Raw genomic sequence first — 10,311 nt, forward strand, 5'->3', positions numbered from 1 at the left:
TGGTGAGCCTGAAAAACAAATGTTTTGTATTTTAGCATTCTCGATAATGACCTCCTGTCTTTGGGAAGGAGAGCAATAATACCTGATGCTACAGGTGAGATCCGACACTAAGAACTGGAAAGGTTTCTGAATTCCTTGGTGAGAGAATTCTGCATTGTCAAATACTGTTTTAATAAGTGAGTCATTGGCTGGGGCTTGAGATGGTTTTTGTTTTTGTTTTTGTTTTTATTTTAATTAGAAAGATTGTTCGCTTTAATTATATTCTTTAACAGGATTTGTCATGTGGGTGTTGAAGTAATAATAGCACGCATCCCGGTGTGCCCAGGGCTGAAAACAGTCCGTGAGAATCGTGGTCTTTGGCCTCAAAGAGCGGAGAAGCAATAACAGGAGTGTTGAGGGCCTCGTGTGGTGGCCTGGAAATCAAAAAAGAATATCTAAGCCTCTGCCGCTAGCAGGTGAAACTCACTGTCACCTTACAGAAATCTGTCCTCCCAACCATAGGGGATGGACATTCGGTTGCTGCTTAAACGGAGAGGGAAAGGTGGTGGGAGCTCTGAGTGACACGCCTAAGGGACGCTACGTAGCAGGAGCGAGAAGGAAGGGGTGCAGAAGCAGGGGTGGGGGTGGGGGGTGGGGGCAGCGCAGCGCTGACCTCCACAGTCACACCAGCGAGAAGATCCCTTCGCAAGAAGGAAGCGGCAGCCTCGATGCTCTGAGAGCCTGGGAAACCAAAAGGCAAATTTCGTGAACTCTCGAATGTAGCTTTAAATAATAAAAAGCTTAAACCGTCTCTCACAAAGAATATTCTCCTTGAAAGGATTCCAGAAAAGCATGAAATGCTGTTGATAAGGCTGCGCCAATTTGTAAAGCTCACCACCATCTCCAGCTCATGTTTTTTTCCCCCTTTTTTCCTCCTTTCTTTAAAAAAAAAAAAATTATTTATTTTTTTTTACTAAGCTTTGTTAATCCAAGAGCCTACAACAACAGCGACAACACAAGTGTTTTTTAAAGCCGAAACGCTTTTTTTCTCCCAACAAGGGGCTGAGTGGTTGACGCATTTGATGTATTCGGTGGAAATCATGTTAAAATAGCATTTGCAAAGCCAGAGAACAGATTTTTTGACGGAAAGCTCAGGTAGGGATGTGTAAGCTAACTCTCCAAGTTTCTCACCCTTATCAACCATTGTATTCAGGATTAATTATAGGTTTGTTTGAATCTCACACTCATTAGAATGTTTACCCACCAGGACAGAATTGGCTGATTGGTTTTTTTTCAACTAAAGTAAACTTTTAACTAGCAGAGTCTCAACTGTCTTAATGTTTTGCTTACCAATTGTTTTAGGTATAGTTCCTCCTCCATGTCGACCAATTATTTTTAATTAGACTTACAATTGCATTATAGAGGGGAAAGGCCCAGCTAATATCTTTACGGCAACAATGTTAAGTAGTGGAAATTTTATATTTGGCTGTTAAGAAATAATCATGGCCTACGTTTATGGAGGACCTGTCGTCGTAAGGAATACCAAAGTGCTATGACAAATTTCATAGGCTCCGTCACTAACCGGAGGTCACAATCATGTCACCCCAGCACTACAGCGTCCCAATACGCCTAACAAGGTAGCATTTAGGAAAAAAAGTTTAAAGTCTCTCCTTTAATTGGAACGGTGAAGGCAGTTGAGGCCACAGAAGGCATTTGTTCTGGGGGCTGCTGGAAGAGGGCTCCCCCTCGGCCACCAACCCCCCCCACCCCACCAGAAGAGAGGTACGGAAAGTCGCATAAAGGATTTACATGTGGACACTGAAGCCCCTTTTCAGGGAGGGAGAAAGGTGATCCCATGATACCACGGCAAGAGGGCGATGCCTCGCTTTCCAGCAGCTAAAGCAAATTCATCACAGCAAATCAGCGTCGCCAGCCTCTGACAGGCCATCCATCACGGGCGAGGCGCCCGGCCCGTCCTCCTCACTCAGGAACGCCTGGACGACGGGCTTCGGCATTACCTGAGATGAGATGCCAGCCGCGGCCTCTGGAAGGTGAAATCGCCAGCTTCCCTGACTGACTTTAAGACGCGCTTGCCCTGGGGAGGTGGGGTGGGGGTGTGAGAACACAACCGTTGTCCCCAGGGTGACCTATCTTAGCAAAAGGCTGACAGGTGAGTGGGTCTTACACGCACTAATATTCCTACGGAGGAAAACGAACAGTGTCCCCCAGGGGCCTGTCCCTGGGGTCTGGCAACCTGGTGTCAGAGACACATTTTTCGTGGATTCATTGGTCAAACAGTTGAGTGCCTGGTATGGTCCAGATACTGATTCAGGCTCCGGGATCAGGCAGAGGATGAAACGGGACAAACAGAAAGCTTTGCCTTCACATAAAAAAAAAAGGTAAACAGAGTTGAGAAAGGATCGAATTAAAAGAAAAAAAGAAAGAAAGAAAAGGTTCTTTGGCTCAAAAATTATAAAATGAGCCCTTACTTTGGGCTGCCCTAGGCCAGGGTGAAGAGACGACGGAGCCGCTGAAGGAAACGGGTCCCCTTCCTTCTCGGAAGTTTGGGTTCGGGTTGGGGCGCACGGGGGTCACACACTCATTCCCACGAGGTCGCGTTTCGTTGGAACTAAGTGCAATGGGGGAAAAGTACCGGTATGAGGACATCGTGACCGGGCAGGTGCGGGCGACGGCGGAGCTGATAACGACAGGTGGAACCGGAGACGAAGCCCAAAGGGGAATGAGCGACTGACCACAGCGAGGCGGCCGGAGAAGAGCAAACGGCCCCCGAGGGAGGATGCTTCCCGGCGACAAGAGCGGCCCGGAGGAAAAATTTGATAATGATGTGTTGGGCAATCTGAGCAAAATGCAGCACTAATTCTTGGCTCAGGTCACAATTTCCATCTGCGGCCCCGGCGGGCAGGGCAGCATGGGGGCTGATAAGCGAGGAATGACTCAGATCGCCAGGACCGGGTCGAAGGGAGCAGGAGACATGGCGTCGTCCCGCCCCGCTAAGTGGCCCATTTGACAGCCGGCCCGTAGCGCGCAGACACTTCTCCCACTAAAGCCAGCTGGCGGAGCCTGTCGTGATGGAGAGACCCAGAGAGAGGCAGGAGCATGGTCCAGAAGGAAGAGTCTCTCTTTTTTGTTGTTTTTTTAAAATTTCAGGTTTGGAGGGAGGAGAGGAAAGACCCTGGTATTTTTTTTTTTCCAAAATGCTCCTAAAGCACTTCCTGTCGGGGACAGGATGGAGAAGAACAGGTCCCTTTCATCTATGCAGTAAACACAGAAACCGTGGGGCAAGGGACGCGGGGGTCCCTTCTCCGCCTGTGTCATAGACGCCTGTCCCGCGTGGTACCCATTAACGCCAACGCATTCTCCAGTGGTGGCGGTGGCTGCGTTGCCACTGGGTTGCAGAAATGACCACAGCGGCACTATGCGTGAAGCTGCGAGGTGTCCCCCGAGCACAGGACTGCGGTCTGCCTTCTGTCTTTGGTGATACCTGAGTCATTGCAATCAACGACATGGGACTTTGCTTCTTGTCCACTCACATAAGGTTTTAGCAATGGTTACTCTCACGAGATGCAAACGCTCTTTCCCGCTCCCATTGACTTTATCCCTAAAGGTCAAATGTGTCGTCCGGCATAGCCGGGCAGGTGGACAAAGCCAGACACGGAGTGACGCGTGGGAAAGGTAGCCTTGCCGGAGGCTCATTCCTCGCCGGACGATCCCTTTGGTCGTATTACTTCAAGGGCTCCACTCTGCCCCTATGCTGCTAGTGGAAGGGACTGTCATCTTCACATAAAAGCGGTTCAAACTCTAAACTATCAAGGACATCTGACTCCGATTGCATCATACCTCGCAAAGACGCAGAGTCCTGATAGACGTGATATCAGGCATTCTCACAGCGTCTCTGCCAAGCGGAGAAGAAAGCAGGCACTCTAATTTCTATTGGAAAGACAGAAAAATTAGATTCAAAAATATTAAGGTATTGAGCCCTGGGTAGATCTGGGAATGCAGTGCCCTCTCATGCTCTGAGCCCGAGGCTCCAACATAATGTAATAATAATAATAATAGTGCCTTAAGTAGAACATCTCATTTAATCATCACAGAGACCACAGGAAGGTGGCCCAGCATCCCTGTCTACGGCTGAAGCTGAAGAGACTGAGCTCAGGAAGTATGGGAGGCAGACGTGGACCCGAGCTGCCTTCCTCCAGCATCCAATCTCTTCATTCGTGTAGTAAACAAGCATTTATTTTAAAAACTATACAATGCATCGGCAACTTAGTTTGGGCGATGGGTCAAAAAAACAACAACAAGAACCACGACAACAACAAATCCTGTTCATTCACTCGCATTTTCGTCCTCTTTTTCGCCCCCAAAACGTCTCTCCTCGTCGCAAAATTCATATTCCCTTAGTAAAACTCTATCATTTTTTTTTTTCAAACCGAAAATACTTTTCTAATTCCAGTTTCCACACAGATCAGCCGCCCAGCAAATGCCGATTACATAACCCTGAGGCTTGTGCTCTGGGGAATACGAGAGACATGAGCAGGGCAGGTGCCCCGGAGGGACCTGGGCGGGAGATAAAACGCCCGAGTCATCTGGAATTTTAAGAGAAAAATACCTCTGAGCTTCCTGACCCCTCAATAACCACATTCGTGGTCTGATTGCCTCTGCGTACTCCGACCGGTTAAGCCCTTCCATAGGTAACTAAACCCCCAAATAATTAATTTTCTACCTAACAACTCTGCCTGCTCCAACCGCTCCCCAGCCTGGGCCATCACCCACCACATTCTCTGATTCCCACTTCCTTCTGCACCCACACATCTGACCTCTGAAGTCGGCCTCACCTCTGTACATACCCAGCTTGAGCACTTCCACCAGAGAAACTCACAGACTAATTAGGTAATGTGAAAGCAGTTCGAAATCCTTAAAGTCTCTAATCCCTCGTTACTTTCTTTAAATCTCCTTAAATTCCTCCAATGTTATGTTTCTCCTGCGCGTGTTGTATGACTCAGAACTTATCATTGTGTAAGTCCCTTAAATCACCTAAACAAGCGAAATATGCGTGCTCACTAGAGGACTTTTTTTTTTTTTTCCTCCCTAAAACATTCCTAGAGGACGTTCTTTCCTACCGTCGTGTGGCCTCGGCGACAGCCAGCGCGAGTGACAAGCTGCCGCATCCGCTGTCCCAAACCTTTGTTTTTGTTGTCTTTCCATATTGCACTGTGGGTTTACAAAGAGCTATCGCCAAGCTCCGCACACGGAGTGTAGAAAACATTATTTCTCTCTCGAGATGGTATCGAGAAGCTTCCGCGGCTCTTTTTGTCTATGGCTTATCATGGCTCAGGTGAGCCGTGGAGCCCAGAGTCAGGGGAGGAACACAAGCTGGTGGGGGAGATCACCGACAGATTCCTAGGTGAGCCTCGCCCGAGAATCATCCGGCGGCCATGGACCCCTGAGTGTGGGCCCGGCAAGGCCGTGTCCAAAGGTGGTTCCAGAAAGCCCGGCAAAGTGCAGGCTGAGAAGTGGGGACCGTGTCTGGCTCCACCGTCAGAAGCTGAGCCACCCTGGACTAGCCACTTCTTTGCCCCCCAGGCTTTACTTTCCTCACTGATGAGAGTGCGAGGGGAGATATTCCCTGAGCTCACTCTCTTCTGGCTCTGAAAGGAATGTGGTTTATATGGAACAAGAGATTCCAAAATGGGGATGTAGGCAATTCACTCCAGAGGGATTTTAGTTCCCTCTAGGCAATTTTTAAAAGTTGGAGCCGCAATATCAAATGATCTTTAAATGGGTTTTTTTCAAAGTCGAAGTTGCCAGATCATACACTGGGAGGAGGTTCTTGTTAAGTAAAATCCAAACTAAGCTGAGGAATTGGGTTTGGTGAGGCTGATGTGGACCAGAACATTTATAATATTATGTCAATAAACACAGCTTCGGAGTGAAATTTGAAGAGCTCCAAATGCAGGGCCCAGCCAGACAGACTCAGACTCAGATCAGCAGCCCCGACAGAGCCAAGCTTCCTCTTTCTCTCCCTCTTTCTCCGTATATCTCTTCCTTTCTTTTCTTTGTTCCCATTTATTTATTTATTTTGCTTTAACTTTATGTCTTTGAGCTCATAAGCTCATCTAGGCAAACAATCGGAGATCAGAATCATCGAGAACCAACACGAGGTACTCAGTGTCTGTCTGCGACACTGTTCAATATGATAGCCAATGGCCGCATGGGGTATTTAAATTTAAATTAATTAAAATTCAGTGAAAAATTTTAAAGCCGGTGCCTCCCATTGCACTAGCCACATCTGGAGTGCTCGTCTGCAAAGCCCACACTGGTTACCGGCTCACGTATTCAACGGTGCAGATATAGAACTTTTTTTTTTTATCATCGTCAAGTTCTTTTGAACAGTCCTAGATGGCTGCCAGTGAGAACGTTTAAGAAAATTCTCTCGGGGTTAAAAAAAAAATAAAATTTTTTAAGACGGGTTCTGAAATGAGGCTGCTTGAGTTCGATCCCAAATACCAGCATCAGCTAACTACAGTGCCCTTGACCAGTCGTCTTAAGTGTTCTAAGCCTGTCTCCTCCTTGGTAAAGTGGAAATTTTAATTATACATGGCTTATAGTGTCACTCTGGGGATCGCGTGAGATAATAGTACACGAAGGCTAGCTGTCTAGGATCCAGCGAGTGCCCAATAAATGTTACGTATTTCTTTTAATGTTGATCCTTATAAGAAAAAGTCGTGGTTAAAAAAAAAAAAAATGGCCCCTGTTCATTTCAGCTCTGTCCGTCAAACCCTGCCTGATATACTGCCTGAGTATATCTCCCACAGAGAAAAGTCTACCTTATTTCTTACCTTTCACCAACCCCTCCTACCTTCAATCTGACCGCTCACGCAGAATCTTAAAATCCCTAGGATTGGTCTTATAATAACTTTTAATATACAGAAATAGGACCGATGGCAGAAAGTTCACCCATAACCATATCTTAATCATCTACACGTGGACCAAAAACATACAGATGGCTTTTCACTCGGGCAAATTACAGAGTTTGCTTTAAAGGTATCATATGCTACATTACAGAAATAAAATTTAAAATTTTATAAAAAGAACGGACTGTCTATTTTCAGGATTTTCTTAAAAAAAAACCAAACTGGAACAAATTCAAGGTGATAGCTAGTAATTCCCGAGAATTTTGAAATATGCATTTTCTTGCTTCATACCTCCACCAGCTCCTCAGCCTCTATGCCCATGCCAAAACCACAAAATTCAGTCACATGTAAACTAAATAAATGTCCACCGACTTCTCAGCCACATTCTCTGCCTGCCACCAGCAGAGCCAGCTTCTCAGCGGACAGGGGAAATCAGTGGACTGTTAAGACTACTTCTTGTGTCTTCTAGAAGATCCTCTTCCTCAGCAGCCCCCATCAGAGCGGCATACACAGCCCACTGCCCTCACTCACGGAGACATCAGGAGAGTCCACAGCAGAGGCGACATGGGGCAGCAGGGAGCAGAAGGCGGGCCCGAGGGACAGGCGCGGCCACACGCGTGTCAATCGATTGTGTCTCTGGTGAGTGAAGGAGTAGATAAGATTTCTCAACTCCCTTTGAGCATCTTTCGTTTCCATGGCAAGATTCAGGTCAAACAGCATCCTGCCGTGGTGCCTTCTTTTGAGTGAATGGAGAGACAAACCAAATGGAGCACAGCACCCACACGCCAAACGGTGCTGGGGCGTAGGAGGAAAGGCCCGGTTCTTGTCTGTGTGGTTCTGCGCCCTCTCACGGGCCCCTCCCCGAGCGGGCAGAGGTCCCCACATCTCAACACCCTCAATCAAATCCTTTATTGTGCACTAAGTAGTAAAATACTAAGAAGTAAAGGGCTTTTTTTTCTTTTTTTTTTTTTTCTTTGCATTTAACTATGAACCAAACCAAATTCTTAAGCTGAAGGAAGTGTAAATACCATCCTAAGTAGTTAGGAAGGAGAGTTCGAAGGAGTTTAGTGCCTTCCCCGAAATCTTATCTACTAAGTAGAAATTCTACCTTATGCAATATGATTTCCCTTTACTTAACCTTTGCAGGTAAATCACAGACAGATGAAATCACAGATTTTTTTTTTTTAATTTCAATGCTTTCTTTTTCCTAAAAATATAATTCTTTTCATTTTTCTCCATTTTAAGATTCAGCCTTCTTCTCAGGTTCTCATAAATGCAGGACCTAAGGCCGCGTATAAATGTTTTTGGGAGGCCACACATACACAGAGGGGCAGATGGAAGGCTAGGTTTATGGACTAATTGTCACCTGTGCCGATGTAAATCATTTCTTTGACAACAGCCTTAATTTTCAGGTTCTTTCACCATCCACCCCCTCGAAATGGTACACGAACAAGATAAGTAATGATTAAAAGGCACTTTTTTAAAAAGCTGCCAAATGGTTCCCTGGTTGACCATTACATACTGAAGCACATTGTCATATGCCTCGGTATTTGCCGGAAGCTGGAGGGCTCCTATTGGTTGGTTGTGAAAGTGAGAGAAGCAACTGCCAGAAACTACAAGTCCCAGCATGCAGTGGTCCGCAGAGATCAAAGCAACATAATAGGAGATGATGATATCTTCATGTTAATTAAAAGAATTCTCTTATCTTCAAAGAGCGTTTCGATACTCCCAGCACATCACAAGGGCCATACCATTATGCATCCAACTTGAAGATGGATAAGAGGCGAAGAAGTCAAGGTGCTCGGACTTGACCCTGAAAGTTGCCATCGTAGGAAGCCCCCGGACCCCACACTTGCTCACCAGGTTGATGTTCTAAGATTTCAGCTCCCGAATGAGAGCTCTTTCCAGATCGCGTTACCATGTAATCGCTATGTTCTGGGGGAGATAATCTACATCAAACGACCTGCAGATCACTTTCTTCAGATCCCAGGATCTCAACGTCTCCCGGTAAGAGGGACAGTTTTGCTGCGAGAAACAAGCAAGAAGAAAGCTTTCAAGTCAAAGCCGTGGAGAAAGAGCTGAACACTAGGAAAACGGGAAAGATCAAAAAGCATTAAAAGTGGAAAGATAAATTGCTAATCCCCATAAAGCACTGTCAGTAGGGGGCTGCCGGAAGTTAGCCACCAAAACTTAGCCCTTTACCCATGTTGTTAGAACAAAAACACCTCCTATTAGAAACTACTTCCTTTAGAAAGAATGATGAGATAACACCGTGGCCGTCCTTCCGTAGGTCATTGGTTCCTCACGACGACATGGGGTCAAATGACAGATGGCCACTCAGAAGAGACCTACCAGTCAAGGGGGATCGGCGTCCGCACCCCACTTACTCCCTAACGAATTCATTCACAGTGAGCACCCCAGTCCTCGATTCCCCCACACCCCTTCTCAGGTTGGCTTTGTGTTTTCTTCTGATTCGTTTATCACGAAAATACACATTTTAATTGAATTATGCAAGATTCAAACTTCCACAGCTTTGAACATTTCAGTAAACACTTCTACACACCTACCTACAGCAATGCCACAAATCCTGGCAGAAAATTGAGGGCAGTTCTGACAGCTTCTCAGTAAGAATGTTTTGAAACTTATAAACCAATTTTCACCGCAAGCTCCTCAGACGAAGTTCAGTATTTCTCTTACTTCCGTGTAAACTTTCGGAACCATTTTCTAATCCCTCCGTTCTTTCCTCTGTGCGTTTCTGGACCCCACGCAGGCCCAGGAGCAAGCTGTCCTGTCGTGACTTTGTCACGAGTCTCCTCCTTTAAGGGAACGAGCGTCGAGATGAACTGTCTACTCAGCTTCTGCTATCAACTCTGTCAACCGTCTGTCCGTTTTCGCTTCCTCTCTAGTTCCCCGTAAGTTATCCACGAGTCTCTGCTCTTGACCTCAGGGCTGCAGCCCCTCCTGGCATTTCGGTCCAGGCCTTGGCTGTTTCTCTTTCCAGAGCCATCGCGTCCTTGCCCGAAGTTTCCTCTTTGCTTTGGCCTTCTCTCGCTTGTTTCTTCTCATTCCACGGCTACCAAACCCTCACCATTATCATCTCCGGTGCGCCACCTTCGTATCTGAGGATCCCTTCCAAACTCATTCACCTTCTGAGGTTTCTTCTAACAATCGTGAGGAAGAACAACGTAGAATATTTTTAAGTTGAATGCGGAATTAAATTCCTATGGGGCAAAAGTTAACCCATGTCCGTAAGAGTTTCTGATTGAGCCAGTCGGCTCCACCAGTGATGGCACAGAGCCCGGGAGGCTGAAATCAGAGTGGGTCCCTTTCTGTAGAGAAATATGATTGTTCTTCATGCTCCCACTGCATCAGGAATCGCGGCAAACATTGCAAAACCGTG

The 10,311-nt window shown here is 46.6% G+C and overlaps 1 long non-coding RNA gene across 1 annotated transcript; it reads right to left on the reverse strand.

The window, feature by feature from the left end:
- Positions 1-275: 275 nt before the first annotated feature.
- On the reverse strand, positions 276-4,098 carry LOC111739298. Its single transcript, XR_002780205.1, has 3 exons — positions 3,838-4,098; positions 653-720; positions 276-413 (listed from the first exon to the last, which is right to left on the reverse strand). It is a non-coding gene; the product is annotated as an uncharacterized LOC111739298 (long non-coding RNA).
- Positions 4,099-10,311: the final 6,213 nt, after the last annotated feature.

The sequence above is a fragment of the Pteropus vampyrus genome, unplaced genomic scaffold, assembly GCF_000151845.1.
Source record: "Pteropus vampyrus isolate Shadow unplaced genomic scaffold, Pvam_2.0 Scaffold49, whole genome shotgun sequence".
NCBI lineage: Eukaryota > Metazoa > Chordata > Mammalia > Chiroptera > Pteropodidae > Pteropus > Pteropus vampyrus.